Genomic DNA, 14,076 nt, shown 5'->3' on the forward strand with positions numbered 1-14,076 from the left:
GCATCTCCTCCCTGCAGGCGTGCAGATATGTGCTTCCTGAATTTTTTAGGGCGCACTCATTTAAAAGACACTGTGGCCACAGGCTTGCTTGTATAACTGAACAATTGTATGTTTGTTATCACGCGAAAGGCTCAACATTAGATAAGAAACCGGTCATCAAGTATTTGCATGTCTGGTGACTGACTAGGGGTGTGACAAAATATCGAAATGGTGATACATCGTGATACTTTGTATCCCAAAAGGTTCTCGATATGCTCCTGCCAAGAATAGAGATATCGTTTTGAAAAGGTGTCAATGTCTAAAAAAATAATAAAATGAACCAACAAGATGCTACCAAAATTGTCCACTATAATAGTGCATACCTGACTGTTGTTAAAATTGCTACCGTTTTTCCATTAGTTCCATTCTGTCTACTTTGTTAAAGTTTTAAAACCGTTTCATCATTTAAAGATAGATTCAAGTCAAGATTTTGCCGATTTAGGAGCATTTTAGATAAAAAGGTACTTAAGTTCGCTAGGAAGGTTCAGTACAAAAGAGCCTTTCTGAGAAGTCTACTGCTTCAAAATGGCGGCTGTTTATTAATGCCGCCGTCTGTCATTTTGCATGTAGTTCTATAAGCATTTGATATCTAGGTGTACATTGTTGGCTGTCGGCTACAGCCAGGAAATATTGGAGCCGCCTAGCATTGCGTTTGCTACAGCGTCACAACACTCTTCTGTGTCTCTGACTTTTGTCGCGTCATCCAACTAGGCCTGTCGCGGTAACAAATTTTAGTGTGCGATAATTATTCTCATAAATTATTGCGATATGCGATATTATTGCGCCCCCCCAATTTTTTTTAACCAACTTACAATAACAGTGAAAATACAGTATATATTAATAGATCAAGTACACCCATTTAAACGCGATAAATATTTACTTTTAAATTAAAAAATAGTTTTTAAGAAATCACAATTAAAAACAATAGACCATGCCTCTTAAGTAAAAAAACAACAATATTGATACCGCACAGAAACACAGAATAAATAAAATGTGTTTAAAAAAAAAAAAAAAATTGCACTTAATAACTTAAGCATTTAGGCAAATGAAAACTTTTCCCGTCATAGCTTCTGCAATGGTGTTCCATAGGGATGCAACGATACAGTTAAATCACGGTTCAGTACAATTTTTGATACGGGGGACACGATTTTCGATCCGATTCAATACATTTAATGCTCTGTAAAAAAAAAAACAATTATATTTTTTGTTTTGTTGTTTTTGATTTGTTTTGTTTTTTGCTAACAAGCAAAAATTAAATTGCCATCATATAAACATGCATTTTAGTGCATAATATTTACAGTGCTGCTCGAAAGTTTGTGAACCCCACAGCGATGGTCAGATTTTTTGTAAAAAAAACTAAAATAACCTTATTAAATGTTAAGTTATACCCAAATCCACAATACTGACATTCCAAATAATGGACTGAAACAAAAGAAATAGTTATATTGTCATTCTTTATTTAACAAAAGTGGTTGATTTAAGAAAAACTCAGATATCATGTGTGCAAAAGTATGTGAACCCCTTCAGTTAATAGGATATTGCGCCTCCTTTTGCAGAGATTACCTCAACCAAACGGTTTCTGTAGTGACTAAACAGCCTCTCACATCTACTTTGGGGGATTTTTGCCCATTCTTCCTTGCAGAACGCAGTCAGTTGAGAGAGGTTTGATGGGCGTCTGGCATGAACTGCTCGCTTCAGGTCCCGCCACAGCATTTCAATGGGATTTAGGTCAGGACTTTGACTGGGCCAGTCCAGAACACGAATCTTCTTCTTTTTCAGCCATTCCTTGGTTGTATTGCTGGAATGCTTTGGATCATTATCATGTTGCATGATCCACCTTCTGCCAAGCTTTAACTTCAAAACAGATGGCGTCAGGTTATGTTCTAGGATTTGACAATATTCCTCAGAATTCATGATTCCCTGGACTATGTGGAGTTGTCCAGGTCCTGAGGATGAAAAGCAAGCCCAGATCTTGACATTCCCACCTCCATGCTTCACTGTTGGGAGAAGGTTCTTTTGGTGGTATGCAGTGTTGACTTTTCGCCAGACATGGCGGTTTTGGTTGTGACCAAACAGTTCAATTTTGCACCTACATCAGTTGATGAAAACTCTTTTTAATTTAGTCTCGACAACACAACTGTTAAAAAAAAAAAAAAAAAACTACTGAATTGATTGATTAGGAAATCAGGTTGAAATAATAGAAAATTCCAAAATGTTGAGGGGGTTCACAAACTTTTGAGCAGCACTGTATGTGGTTACTTCTTACTGATGTAAAAATTTTTTGTATAAAAGTGCTGAGAACAATCTTTACTGTTTGTAAAGTGAGACGGGGCACACTGTTGATTGCTACAGCTCTCTTAGCAGCTAGGTTTATTACATGAGCAAGACATACTATTTGTGGTCCGAATCCATCTGTCACGTACTGAATTAACAATATTTGCAATATTATCTATAGTCACTGGTATGGATTGATTTGGCCTTCTTAACTTCCATTTAGTCATGACAGTTTAGAATTCATCGATGTAGTATATGGACTACGTGTCCCATAATCACTCTGGGCTCACGTAGCCAATGGCATGGAACGTAGCACATCTAGACTGCCATTTCATGATATGTAGTGTGTGCGCGCATTAAAAAAGTTAGCAAACGCCGCTGAAGACACGTCTGCTCATTACTACACAACACCAGCATATGACAATCGACTTTCATAAACAGGACGAGTTTGAAGCACAGCGCTCTTAATTTCATTCAGCTATTCGTTGTCAAAGCAAGGTTGTTCGTAGCAGGCAAGTCGGTAACAATGTTTTGGCGGACTTCGTTGTAAATATCCGGCGTTGTGTCGAAAAATAGCCGCCCCGGGTGAAATGTCACTCCTGACGGGAGCGCCCACACGTCAACAACAATACCGGCGCGCCGTAGATGGTCCACAGTCACTCCGGAGCACTGATGCGGCCGGTATACGTTGAACAATAGGATATAATGGGAACGATTGGCTCTGGCGCTAGTTTTTGCCGGACGTGGAACGAAGATGCATTTTGTGCAGTTGGTAACGAGGAATCCGAACTTTTAACAGCACGTCTGCCGCACGTGCACGCGAGACAATAAAACGCAGCGGGAAAATTACTGCCTTCGTTTTCATTCATCGCGCGATAAATGGAATTATTGCATATTGTGACAGGCTTACATCCAACCAACATAGTAACGCACATTGTCTCGTTGCCAAACCGGTGACAAAATCCGAACGGAGGAAAAAAAAAAAAAACGAATGCTCGAAAAGCGTACAGATCTTGAACGTACGGCGTACACATTTAAAAATCAGTGCTCACTTGTACAAATTACGCCGAAACCGTACAACTTGACAGGTATGATAGTGTCTCAGTTAACGCTAAGGCTGCACTGACTGTGCTCGACACCCAATCCATTTAGACTGGGAACGTTCGTTCATTCGAAACCAGAGGATTCACACACATTCTGTCCGATTTTCAGGGCATTTACAGGTCACTTGCTGTTCATTTTAGGGCATTTACAGGACATTTTCTGTTGAGTTTGAGTCACTGCCTATTCATTTGGGTGATTCCCAGGTCATTTCCTGTTCTGTAACTCAAAATAAACAGGAAGAGACCCATAAAATACCCCAAAATCAACAGGATGTAACTGAAAATGAACAGGTAAATGACCTTAAACGGCCCAAAATTACCTCATTGCCTGGCATTGGCTGCCACTACCGGCCATAGACGATCAATCCGTTTGAAGTGGGAGGGATGGCAGCGAATGAACGAATGTTCATTCGCTGCCACCCTCCCAGTTCAAATGGATTGGACGCCTACTAAGGATAAACTCATTCCAATTCACAGCAGAAGCTTGTTTTTCTGTTTATTAGTTGTTTGTAAAATATCCCAGAATGATTTCACCAATGTATCGATAATCGTTGTATCGTCAGATCATCGTTATCGTGAGCTTTGTATCGCAAATCGTATCGTATCGTGAGGTACCAAGAGGTTCCCACTCTTATGACTGACGGTGAGCAACAACGTCGCGGTATGTATTTTAAAGATGCAGCAAAAAGCTCATTTTAAGAAAACCCGTCATGGAAAACCAATAGAATAATGCAGTGAAATGTTTTTCAGATCCTGAAGTCATGATATTTTCTGGAAATCGCTTCTACGGGAGTTTCTGACTCGCTAAAATGGTCTTTCTGTTCTATTCAAGTGGCGTTTTAGTGCCACCTGTAACTTTGTCCTTGCAATTTTGTGAGGTGTTTTCATGAAAAATACAATGCCTTCCTGTGTATACACTGAGTGTTTGATGCCACCTGGCTTTGTGCTCCGAAGCTCCGCCGGTCACCGGGTTATCGATTGCGACGTGCGGAGTAGAAGAAGTACGCTCGGTGGGGGAAGCACTATTGATTGAGCTTAAAGTGACAAGATGGAGAAGGTCCACTCTGACATGTTATCCCTATCACCACCAACAGACAGAGTGCGCGCCCGCCGAGTGCAACTGATTGATTTCCGCCAGTGGCCATCAATCACGGCAGGCCAAAATAAGTCGGCTATTTTTCAGCGCCACGCGGGGGAGGACGATCCGTCTTTAGCGGGAGGACGACATCAAGAAACTAGCACTTGCGTGTAACCGTCACGGATTATAAACCGACGTAACCGTTAACCTGACAGCGTTTCGAATTGTTTACGTAATATTATTTTGTTCTCGTGTGTTTAGGTCAGGCCATTTTGATCTGTGACAACAAATACAGTGAGACAAATAAGTATTTAGTCAACCACCAATTGTGCAAGTTCTCCTCAACATTGACAGACGAGCATATATAGTACATTACAAGGACAACACCGATTTGGTGATAGACTAGTATATATATATATATTATTTGACATGTTTCCGTAAAATAAATGCTAACTGCACTTTTTTTTTTTTTTTTTTGCTTTTAACCAAGAATCGAGACTGTTTTACATCCAAATCTATAAAAAATTTGGGGATTTAAACATTTATTTACAAGAATTGTCACCGGAGAAGCTCTGTAGCATTGTGCTTCGACATATTTACGTAAAATAAATGCTAACATCACGCTTTTTACCAAGAATTGAGGCTGTTTTACATCCAGCTTTTATCCAGCATTAGCATTTATTTTACGTAAATATGTCGAAGAAAATAAGTATTTAGTCAACAACCAATTGTGCAAGTTCTCCTACTTGAAAAGATAAGAGAGAGGCCTGTAACTGCCAACATGGGTATACCTCAACCATGATAGACAGAATGTGGGGAAAAAAAAAAACTAAAAATCACGTTGTTTGATTTTTAAAGAATTTATTTGCAAATCATGGTGGAAAATAAGTATTTGGTCACCTACAAACAAGCAAGATTTCTGGCTTTCAAAGAGGTCTAACTTCTTCTAACGAGGCTCCACTCGTTACCTGTATTAATGGCACCTGTTTTAACTCATTATCGGTATAAAAGACACCTGTCCACAACCTCAGTCAGTCACACGCCGAACTCCACAGTGGCCAAGGCCAAAGAGCTGTCGAAGGACACCAGAGACAAAATTGTAGAACTACACCAGGCTGGGAAGACTGAATCTGCAATAGGTAAAACGCTTGGTGTAAAGAAATCAACTCTGTGAGCAATTATTAGAAAATGGAAGACATACAAGACCACTGATAATCTCCCTCGATCTGGGGCTCCATGCAAGATCTCACCCTGTGGCGTCAAAATGATGACAAAAACGGTGAGCAAAAATCCCAGAACCACACGGGGGGACCTAGTGAATAACCTACAGAGAGCTGGGACCACAGTAACAAAGGCTACTATCAGTTACACAATGCGCCGCAAGGGACTCAAATCCTGCACTGCCAGACGTGTCCCCCTGCTGAAGCCAGTACACGTCCAGGCCCGTCTGTGGTTCGCTAGAGAGCATTTGGATGATCCAGAAGAGGACTGGGAGAATGTGTTATGGTCAGATGAAACCAAAATAGAACTTTTTGGTCGAAACACAGGTTCTCGTGTTTGGAGGAGAAAGAATACTGAATTGCATCCGAAGAACACCATACCCACTGTGAAGCACGGGGGTGGAAATATCGTGCTTAAGGGCTTTTTTTCTGCAAAGGAACCAGGACGACTGATCTGTGTAAAGGAAAGAATGAATGGGGCCATGTATCGAGAGATTTTGAGTGAAAATCTCCTTCCATCAGCAAAGGCATTGAAGATGAGACGTGCTGGGTCTTTCAGCATGACAATGATCCCAAACACACAGCCAAGGCAACAAAGGTCCTGGAGTGGCCTAGCCAGTCTCCAGATCTCAACCCCATAGAAAATCTGTGGAGGGAGTTGAAAGTCTGTGTTGCCCAACGACAGCCCCAAAACATCACTGCTCTAGAGGAGATCTGCATGGAGGAATGGGCCAAAATACCAGCAACGGCGTGTGAAAAGCTCGTGAAGAGTTCCAGAAAACGTTTGGCCTCTGTTGTTGCCAACAAAGGGTACATAACAAAGTATTGAGATGAACTTTTGGTATTGACTAAATACTTATTTTCCACCATGATTTGCAAATAAATTCTTTAAAAATCAAACAATGTGATTTTCTGTTTTTTTTTTTTTTTCCTCTGCATTCGGTCTCTCATGGTTGAGGTTTAGCCATGTTGACAACTACGGGCCTCGCTAATATTTTCAAGTGGGAGAACTTGGACAATTAGTGGTTGACTAAATACTTATTTGCCCCACTGTAGCTAGTTTACGCGACAGTGTTTTGATTCGATGTTTTTTTTTCATGACTGTGGGGATAACATTGTAAAATGATGCTGTCTCGGCTAGTTGTCTTACAGCAGGCTTTTTAAATCGATGTAATTTGTTTATATGAGAGTGTTTTTTGGTTGAATTGTGGTTATTTGTCTACATGACAGTGTTCTGAAGCAACGTGATTTTGTTTCTTTACATGATGTTACTGATAGTGCATCGAAACAAACTTTCAATTCCCGTCACCACTGAGACAGAAAGCTAACATGCACTTCACAAACAGACATTGCCCTTGAGTGTGCGACAAGAACAGAAAGTGTTTGACCGCTAATGAAAGCCACTTTCAAGCGTCCGTCTCCGTCTGATTGATATTTTTGTGAATCCATCACAATAATCTGGCAGGAAATTGCACAGGCGAGGGCTAATCAAGATACACTCACCGAGAGTGCATGAATCCTACGCGCCTCGAGATGGAAAATGTTAAGATAAAGAGAAAATGGAAAGTGTGTGCTTTTGTGTGTTTGACATAGACAACTTGAATAAGCGGGCAACAAGATACAGTAATTGTGTTGTCATAAATCGATGGCCTGTGTCCAACGTGGTGCGCGTGTTCCTGCTTCCCTCCGAGCGCTGCACAGCCAGTTTTGAGCGACTGTATGCGTCCTCAATGTGTCCTCTGGCAAATTTATTACAAATCATATATGAAAAACCCTAGTTTCAGTAAGAATATTGTATCAATCTAACCTCAACTTTGCCGCTTTACTTTATTGGCTAATCAAATCGAAGGCAATACCCACGACACCATTTTTGCACAAATTCTCTCCATGCCTAAAGGCCTTTTCCCACTAGCTTCAGCCCAGTGTGAAGAGCGGTACACGTCAAGCGCAAAATGGGAGGAGCCACGTAACCTGACGTAAACGCTGTCAGCAAGTGAAAAGCGCCAAGCATATTCACTATAGTTCCAAGCACCAATGCATTTCTTTTTCATTGTTGTACATAAAAAAACAATCATACCTGACTGCGGCTGACAGCCGCTACAAACAACACCCAGTTGCTAGTTGCTACAAACATACGGCAACAGTAGATATCATATATATGTAGAACTAGATGCAAAATGACACGACGTCGGTGTTAGAATATGTATTATTGAACAGAGATGCGAAATAACAGACTTTCCGGCATAAGTAAACAGCCGCCATATTAAAGCAGTAGACCTCTCTAGAAGGCTCTGTTGTAGCGAACCTAATTAACTTTTTATCTAAAATACTCCTAAATCGGCAGAATCTTGTCTTGAATCTATATTTAAATGATGAAATAGTTTTAAAACTTTAAAAAGAACTTTTACCAACCAACCTAATCATGCATTTAGCGAAATACCACCTCAAACAATATGAGGAGTATGTTAAGAAAACCGAAGACAAAAAGAAAGGTCCTACGCAACTAACACTGGCAGAAACTTTTGCTATGCGTGACAAACTGGCACTCGACAGTCCCAAAGCCCAGGGAATAACAAGAGTCATTTCCGAAGAATTCATTTTGGGTGGCGAGCCATTATCTCTCGTGAGTAAAGATGCACCATCCAGCACTTAGAACCACGGTACAACATGCCCAGCCGTCATTATATCCTTGAGCGATTCGGCCGTGGAAGATTCGAAAATGATTCACAAATATCCAAATTCTGAACGAATACACAGCGCGGTCGTCGGGACGCAATGAGAAACTGACCGCATCGCGTTCCGAAAGTAAACATCATGCTTGTCATAGACCCGGGTAATGCCAATGCTCAACTCATGCCGCTGGATAAAAAAACACAAGAATACCTGACTGCTGCTGACAGCCGCTACAAACTACGTCAACGTCGTTTTACTGGAGATAATAGATATCATATGTATATAGAACTAGATGCAAAACGACAGACTCGACTGCGTTAACTACATTGAAGTATTGAAAACTAGATGCGTTAGTAAACAGCCGCCATCTTAAAGCAGAAGACCTCCTAGTAGGCTGTTGTGAACCTTCCAAGCGAACCTAATTAACTTTTTTTATCTAAAAACTCCTAAATCGGCAAAATCTTGACTTGAATCTATTTTCAAAACAGTTGTAAAACTTTCACATGTCGAAAGTAGACAGAAGGGGAAATTATGGAATAACGGGAGCAATTTTAACAACTGTAACAGTTCATTCACAACATTAAATGAATTTATGTAGTTTAAAGCAGATGATACAGAATGGGGACTGGAGTTTTTTTTTTTAATTTACTGTAATTTTTGTATATTTGTTTACTTTTATATGTTAACTTGATACTGAAATAGTAGTTTGGTTTAGCCTGAGAGGATTTTTGAATAATTTTGGAACTAATGTACAAAATAGAGATATGCCGATCGATCGGGTCCGATCACTTCATTTTCAAAGTATCGTAATCGGCAAAAAAATATCGGACATGCCTTTTTTTAATATATATATATATTTTTTTAAATTAAATCGTTTTCTAATTGTATTTAACGTTACAGACACGTTACACTCATCCAGAGTCTTTAGTTTAGGCTTAAGGTAGGGTTATCAAATTTATCCCAATAACGGCGGTAATTAAAAAAAAAAAAAAAAAAAAGAATCACGTTAAAATATTTAACACAATTAATGCATGCGCTGCACGACCCACTCACGCATTGTCGCGCTCAATCTGTAATGGAGCCGTCTTACCTACATAGAGAGCTAAATGGCAGCGTAAAACGAGTAGAGAAACATTTGTAAGCCTTTGGAGCCTTTTTTAAATTGGCTAAAGCCTTACAATCCCTGTCCCTTTCAGTAAATCATACTGCAGCCATTCAACCCAAATGCATGATGGGAAGTGGAACCATGACTGTGCGTAGTGCTACCAATTGGTATATATTCTCTACGTTGGGAAATAACTTAAAGAGCATACGACACCAGAAAAAAAGTCTTAAATGGCATTATTATGTGAATTAGAATCATATTTTGAGACGATTCGACTATATACAACAATTTAGCAAAGCGCAGATGACGAGAAATTAGTCTTTTAATCTGCCGGTTAGCCACGCCTACAATTATAGGGCTTTAGCGTCCCCAACAGGTGGATGACGTCAGCGGTAGACTAGGCTCATCGGTTTTACTATTCAGCCCATTGAGGGGGAATTGTTCAGAACGAGGAAAACGAGACGAAGAGAGCTGCAAAATGTCATTGTTTGTCTCTCTACTCCCAATATTTTTACAGGATATTCTTTTTATCCAAGTATTTTCCCCAATAGCTATATAAATGGCTTGAGAAGGACCGGTCAGCCCGTCGAGGGGGAACTATTCACAATGAGGAAAACGCGACGAAGAGAGCGGCAAAATGTCATTGTTTCTGTCTCTTTACTTCAATATTTTTACAGGATATTGTTTTTACCCAAGTACTTTCCCCAATTGCTAAATAAATATCATGGTCATGACAAATAACTTGTGCTAAATGGAATATAAAATAATAAAAATCCATTTATTCAAGACGACATGTCAAAATTACTCCATAATGGTCAAAACAGTCGACTTTACCTTTACTGTCACACCTGCCGAACGATATTTTATGACACCTAAATCGGACATATCTCATTTCCCTTCCCCGGCTTCGGAGAATGTAAACAGACCAGAAGGAGTGACAGCTAGCCGACATGCTAACCCGAACCGAGGGATGTTTCAAAGTCTTCGAAGTGGAAAATCACACATAACTAGCCTGGATTATTTGACATGACGACCCGGTTGTTGAGTTTCTTTGCGGATCGGCAAACCGCCCGGCGGAGAGCAATTTACAGTTCGCTCCCTGGAGGAGGGTGGCTGGAATTGTTGTGTAGCTAACGTGCTAACAGCTAACGAGCATGAGGAGAGCTTTTTACATGCCTATCAATGATCAAACGTAAGTAGTCCTTTATTTAAAGTAATTTTATAGTGTTTACTTTGTAATCACTGTATTCGTATTTGACATAATACAAAACAAGATGTTTACTCACTTCCTTGTAAGTCCAATGGTCCCACAGTAAATATCCACGGTGAATGGGAACCTTTTGAAACTCCAAAAAGGCACATACGCCTCTCCCGCATACAGAATGATTTTTCTGCAGCCGTTTGGCTGGCGTGATGCAAAAAATAAAAGTATTAATCCGCAAAATCAGCTGAATCCTTCGTCCTCATACACAACAGTACACTGTAGCGTGAAGAGGACGTCTTCTACCGTACACGTCACAGCGCCCTCCTCCTCAATGCAAGACCGAAGCCGGAAGTCACTCATTTTCCTGGCGCGGGATTAAAAAAACTAAATAAATATAGCGATCGCTTCCACACACATCCAAGCGGTCCATATCATTCAGGAGCATAAAATACCGTGTGTATTATGAAATAAACATGCTTTTTCGTGTCACAAGCACTTTAAGGTGTTAAGACAAAGATCAATTCCTACCTTGCTTCCCCACATTGCTTCCCATGATATTTCTAATCGTAGGGAGAGGAATTGTAAGGCTTTAGCCAATTAAAAAAAAGGCTCCAAAGGCTGCCAAAATTCACTCTACTCATTTTGCAGCGCATTAAATATTTTAACGTGATACATTTTTTTTTAAATTAACGCCGCTATCGGGATAAATTTGATAACCCTACCTTAAGCCTAAACTAAAGACTCTGGATGAGTTTAACATATTATGTCTGTAACGTTAAATACAATTAGAAAACGATTTAATTAAAAATACATATATATATATTAAAAAAAGGCATGGCCGATATTTTTTTGCCGATTCCAATACTTTGAAAATGACGTGATCTCTACATCTCTAGTTGTAAGATTCGTTACCAATTTGTAAGGGCATACGTCACTATTTGTAAGATTGCCAACGGCCTCGGGTTGACAGGTATGACAATAAATGGGTTGCCACTGAACCCTTCACACTAGGCTTTCGCTAGTCTCAAACAACCTTAATTGTCATGGAAACCGAGGGACAAGCCGTGATTGCTAGTAATTGCAACTTTGTAGCTGTACTGTTCTATTTGTTGCCTTCATTTATATCTCCTCATAAGAATGCAGGCGACGCAGGAAGCAGATTTATGTGCATACATGCATGCTGAGCACGGCGCCTGTGAAATTCTCCCACACTATTATATATTTTAATCATCGGCGGATCTCGCTGGGGCGGATTAGGCACCTGTGACCGTTAATTAACCGTAAAATGTCAACATATGAAGTACAGCCACCCTGGTGTCCATCTTCGGATCAGGCGTCAGACAATTAGAGAGGGACGCTCTTGACCTACGCCCTTGGCGTCACAACAGGTGGTGCAGTCTTGGCAACCGCCAATTACAGCTGTGTCCTTCTTGGCTTTCAGCAGAATAATGAGGTAAAGTAAACAGTAATTAATGGAAGCAGGCCATTGATCAGGCCTAGCGAGTTGCCCGCCAGGAGTGTCGGCACCTCCAAATATCTCTTTGATAGCAACATGTGACGCACCGAGGCTTTGTCTCACTCATTCACTCTGTCTGCATTATTCATTGAGACCGCGGAAGCCACTTGTGTGTCGGCCGGGAGATGGATGGTGTCCCTTCAACATTTATTCACACTCCGGCGTTCGTTTAGTGCGTGATGATAAATCTATTTATGGCGGCGCTATCGCAAGCATGAATTATGCATGTCGTATAGATTGGGCGGTCGTATGAAGATGCGGGGAAAGACGCGGGAGCCCCGCAGCGCTTTATTGGGACTCGCTGATGAATGCAATTTTGTTGTGTAAAAGTTCAGATTCGATTCTATTGATATTTGGCGTGCCCGTGCTGCAAAACAACCGTGAAACACGCATAGTATTTATCCTGGAGCAGGTTTAAAAGGAGGTCAGGGTACGCCTGCCAACTGTCTGGCTCTGACTGTTCATCAAAAGTAGCTGTTAGTCAGCAGATGTATAACATAAAGAAAGACCAACAACAAAGTCTAAATTCTTAAGTAATGGATTGACTCATTTTTACATTTACATGAATTACTTTTAATGAATAATTTCATTTCTTACTATTTTTTTTACATTTGACACATTTTTTCTTTAATTGCATTTAGAAATCTTTTCATTAGAAGTATTTTAAAATGTTATATACAGTGGGGCAAATAAGTATTTAGTTAACCACCAATTGTGCAAGTTCTCCTACTTGAAAAGATTAGAGAGGCCTGTAATTGTCAACATGGGTAAAACTCAACCATGAGAGACAGAATGTGAAAAAAAAAAAAAAAAATCACATTGTTTGATTTTTAAGGACTATTTCCAAATTAGAGTGGAAAATTAGTATTTGGTCATCTATAAACAAGCAAGATTTCTGGCTGTCAAGGAGGTCTAACTTCTTCTAACGAGGTCTAACGAGGCTCCACTCCTTACCTGTACTAATGGCACCTGTTTTAACTCATCATCGGTATAAAAAACACCTGTCCACAACGCAGTCACTCACACGCCAAACTCCACTATGGCCAAGACCAAAGAGCTGTCGAAGGACACCAGAGACAAAATTGTAGACTTGCACCTGGCAAGGAAGACTGAATCTGCAATACGTAAAACGCTTGGTGTAAAGAAATCAACTGTGGTAGCAATTATTAGAAAATGGAAGACAAGACTGATAATCTCTCTCAATCCTGGGCTTCATGCAAGATCTCACCCCGTGGTGTCAAAATGATAACAAGAACGGTGAGCAAAAATCCTAGAACCACACAGGGGGACCTAGTGAATGGCCAACAGAGAACTGGGATCACAGTAACAAAGGCTACTATCACTAACAAAATGCGCCACCAGGGACTCAAATCCTGCACTGCCAGACGTGTCCCCCTGCTGAAGCCTGTACCCGTCCAGGCCCACCTGCGGTTCGCTACATATCATTTGGATGATCCAGAAGAGGACTGGGAGAATGTGTTATGATCAGATGAAACTAAAATAGAACTTTTTAATAGTCACACAGGTTCTCACGTTTGGACGAGAAAGAATACTTAATTGCATCCGAAGAACACCATACCCACTGTGAAGCATGGGGGTGGACACATAATGCTTTGGGGCTGTTTTTCTGCAAAGGGACCAGGACGACTGATCTGTGTAAAGGAAAGAATGAATGGGGCCATGTATCGAGAGATTTTGAGTGAAAATCTCCTTCCATCAGCAAGGGCATTGAAGATGAGACGTGACTGGGTCTTTCACCATGACAATGATCCCAAACACACAGCCAGGGCAACAAAGGAGTGGCTTCGTAAGAAGCATTTCAAGGTCCTGGAGTGGCCTAGCCAGTCTCCAGATCTCAACCCAA

The 14,076-nt window shown here is 40.6% G+C and overlaps 1 protein-coding gene and 1 long non-coding RNA gene across 3 annotated transcripts in view; one reads left to right on the top strand and one right to left on the bottom strand.

The window, feature by feature from the left end:
* Nucleotides 1–14,076, bottom strand: part of LOC130927969 (uncharacterized) — an 88,923-nt gene that overhangs the window by 38,914 nt on the left and 35,933 nt on the right. The window lies entirely within an intron of this gene.
* Nucleotides 1–14,076, top strand: part of chrm2a (cholinergic receptor, muscarinic 2a) — an 85,943-nt gene that overhangs the window by 35,926 nt on the left and 35,941 nt on the right. The window lies entirely within an intron of this gene.

This window comes from Corythoichthys intestinalis, chromosome 13 (assembly GCF_030265065.1).
Source record: "Corythoichthys intestinalis isolate RoL2023-P3 chromosome 13, ASM3026506v1, whole genome shotgun sequence".
NCBI lineage: Eukaryota > Metazoa > Chordata > Actinopteri > Syngnathiformes > Syngnathidae > Corythoichthys > Corythoichthys intestinalis.